The sequence below is a fragment of the Diachasma alloeum genome, unplaced genomic scaffold (genome assembly GCF_001412515.2).
Source record: "Diachasma alloeum isolate Michigan unplaced genomic scaffold, Dall2.0 Dall_scaffold_00282, whole genome shotgun sequence".
Classification (NCBI taxonomy): Eukaryota; Metazoa; Arthropoda; class Insecta; order Hymenoptera; family Braconidae; genus Diachasma; species Diachasma alloeum.
This window is the reverse complement of record NW_021680421.1, coordinates 307,034-311,031: the sequence shown is the minus strand read 5'-3', so window position 1 is coordinate 311,031 and position 3,998 is coordinate 307,034.

The following is a 3,998-nucleotide window of genomic DNA, read 5'->3' as shown; positions in this document are numbered from 1 at the left end:
ATCCAACGAGTCCGAAAATGCAATTTTTAGATCGTGTCCGAACGTATGTACGTATGTGTGTGTGTGTATCAAAATTTTTTTTCGATTTTCTTCGATTGCTCGCTAATGAATCGATGGAATTGAATTTTTTTTTTTTTCAAATGGAGGTATTATTGGGCCCTATCCATAACCATTGATTAAAATTCAATTCATTGATTGATTTTTTTCATTTTTGAATTTTTTTTTCCATATCTTTCTCACTTTCAGGGAACGACAGAAGTATTCATAGTGTCATGGGTAATCATAGTTATGCTGCCGCGGAAGATAGAAAACGACAAACTGAATATTCGCCTCCACCACCCAATGGTAACGTCAAGAGGCTTGTTTCCGTTTGTCCGTCTGTTACAAATATTTAGGGTTTATCAAGCAGGTAGAAGGTATGATAAATCCAAAATATTCACATGAAGACTGATATCATTCTGTTGTCGCTAAAGTATTCAAAAATTTAATAACTGAACTATTTATAAATTTATATTTTTGGCTAAAAAAATTTACTTGTCAGCGGCACTTGTAAAAATTTTCAGTAGAATTTGAATAAACATTGCTATTATTCATCTTCAGGATGATTTTTTGAATGACAAATTATTATATCTCCAATTATACAATTGAAATAGATCAATAATGGAAAATATAGTGAGTCTAACCTCCACTATTTGCTAATATTTAATTGAATATTCACTCATTTGCAAGATAATTTATTTATTTATTTATTTAAATACAGCATCTGGTACATGGTACCACTTAGCCGGAGGAACCCGAATATAGGGAAGTTAACAATTTCAAGAGTTCCGTAAAAAGAGAGAGTAGAAAATATAATTAAAAAACAAAAAAAAACTCAGGTCACCGCAGCTCATACAGACTAAAATGTGAACGAAATGAGTTTTTCAAGAACACCCTCTAGAAAAGCATCCAAATAGTCAGAAGAATGAGGCACAGAACAATAAAAACGCGGAGCTAAGAGCATATTTCTTCACTGGAGTACGTGGGATGAATTAGTCATTGAGTTCCGACGCTCTCAACTGGAAACATTTCTTGAGGTAGCAGAAAAGAATTCTGGAAGATCTCACATCATTAGAGTTCAGGAAAGCAGATAAGTTAGCCGGCGATCTAGAGTTGGCATCCCATAGGAACTTCGGTAAGTAGTGGCTTCGCAGGGGAGAGTAGAACCTACAATCCAGCATAATGTGGAGGAGGTCTTCGTTGACGAACTGGTTACAGAGGGAACAGGTCTAGTTCGCGTCAAAGTAGTATAGCGTGTCTCCTATAATCAGTCTTCGAAAGTAGGAAGAGAGTACTAGGAGTTGCATTTTGAGTCTGGTGAATGCGAGGGGGGCTCTCTCAGGGTAGAAGCATTCGAAGTCGTCTAGAGGGCTCCTCAGCACCCTCAGTTGGATGGAAGCTGATTGACAGTATCTCAGGTAGTCCTCATATCTCAGCTTCGCTCTGACATTGTTGATGACCTCTACAGATCTGTACTCCCAGTAGACAGGCGACAGATTTCGCCATAAGTCTCCGCTATCCACCCAACTAGTAGTTTTTCCAGTTGAAGGACCCAGTTGACTTTATCATCAAGGTCCTCAGCCATTACTGATGGACCATTAGCTACTAATACAATGAGACGATTGAGGCATATTTTGGGCAGGCGATCAGAGCTCATTTCGAGGATCTTTGTGATTCAATTGAAGGCTTGCTTCAGTACTTCACAGGTAATGTGTTCAATGCCAGTTTTCAGACGTACAAGGTAGCCGGCCGCAATCTTCGGTAAGTGAAAAATTCTTTTCAGAAAGGAGAGTTGGACAGATTCTAGCTTGGCCAGGTCCCTCAAACCCCAGATAGAAGCTACATACAAAAGCGTAGAACGCACAACGCTGAAGTATAGCCCCCGAATGTCGTTCCAGGAGTCTGCGTCAACTTTCAAGATGACTTTGATTACCGAGGATGAAGCAGACTTAGCTTTCGAGACAGCCACATCAGTCGCAGCACCACCTAACCCCGAAGAACTGAATTTCACACCCAGGTAGATATAGGAGGAGACAGTCTCCAGTTCTCTCTCATTGAGTTTGAAGGAGTGGTTCCTGCTCGGCAAAGGGCCACCTCTTCGGAAGTCCATAACCTTGGTTTTACTGCCGTTATAGTAAAGCCACAAGAAGAACAAAACTCCTTCAAGATCAGAATTTTCTTCTTGAGATCAACTGAGTTATTCGCCAGGATTATCAAGTCATCAGCATATAAGAGAGGCATTGTGTCGATTCGACCGTCAATATCGATTCCTTTGACACCTTTAGATCGGAAGAAGGATACAATATCAGAGAGGTACAGGTTGAAAAGAAGAGGGCTCATCTTTTCACCCTGTAAGACTCCCTCTCTGACATCAACCTTAAATGAAGGACCCTCCAGGGTTCTGATGTACATGGAAGAGCGATCGTAAAGGTTCTTGAGGACTTCGATGATTCTCGGACTTATACCAAGACCCAGGAGTTTTAGCCAGAGTTGATGTTGGGGAACAGAGTCAAACGCTCGCCTGAAGTCAACAAAAAGGACGTAGACTTCGCCACCTGGTTGCCGTAGTCTGTTCTGAATTAGTGCTGTCAGGGAGAAAAGATTGTCGATGGCACCCCTCGATTGCCGGAAGCCCGCCTGTTCTTTCGGGATAACTCTATTCAGCTCAGCCCAAAGATAGACTCGGTCATTCAGAATAGACGTGAAAAATTTGGTGATTACGTTGATCAGGGCAATTCCATGGTAATTCAAGGGGTCTCTCTGGTCGCTTTTTTTATAAATCATGCGAAGGACAATCTTCGTCCAAATGTCAGGAACCTCCGCAGAGTCCAAGACCATATTGAATAGAGTCAGGAGGGTACATTTCCAAGCTTGGGGTAAGGCTTTGTGGAAACTGGGCGAGATCGAGTCTTCACCGGGCGCTTTACCCGCCTTCGTATATTTAATGCTGCGATTCAATTCCTCCAGGGAGATTGGTAGGTCCATGTTGCTTCTGCCTTTATCCGGAAAGTTTATAGCCTTGAGGGTTCTGCTAGGATATCTGCGAAGGAGAAATCCACTCCATTCGGCTGGCAGAATCAGCTCACGGGGAGAGGAATAACCTTTGGCAGCCCGATACGTTCTCCAGAATCCGAATTTGTTTTTCACATTTGAAAATTTTTCAGTAATCCCAATTTTGTATGCCTTCTTCTTGTTGTTAATTACATTCCGATAGGCTTTGTTCTTCATACCAAAAGCCACGGCCTTCTCAGCATTCAGGACAGGATCATAGATTTTTCTGAAGAGCGTCCTGGCTTCAGACTTCAATTTGCGGCATTCGGCGTCAAACCAAGGAGGTTTAGATGGTCCCAGGGTGGGTCTGCGTGAGCGAATGATTTTCTCCATACCCGAGAAGGAGGCTGCTTCTCTGATGGCCTCATAGATCAGAGTATTCAAGGCATCCACATCAGATCTGCTGTTACTCTCTGAAACCCTGAGAGAGTTAGCAAGATGTCTAGTGTAAGCCTCAGACTTGTCTTGCAGGTAAGCTGCGAGGCCTGTCTGGCATCAGAGGGCAGACATTCCGGTCCATTAGCTGAGAGGAGGTCGGCAACCAAGGTTGGCGGTAGGACATCCTCAAGGTCTAAACTTTAAAGCAGAGGTAGATGATTGGAGCTCAGAAGACAGGGGGATACCTCCATGTCCTTAATTACCCTAGTGTGATCAGCACTCACCCAGCAGAGATCGAAAGTTGAGGCGGCTTTAGAGCTAGTAAATCTGCCAGGATAGTCCGATGTTGTGCGACCATTCAGTAGAATAAAGCCATTCTCAATCATGAAGGACATCAGCATCTCACCTCTATCGTCAGTATTCGCTACTGAAGTCGCCCTGCACTCATGTAACCTGGAGCCAAATAAGATCTCTGAAGGGAGATCATTCTCGTATTCCGCTATCGAAGCATGAACATCACCACCTATAAT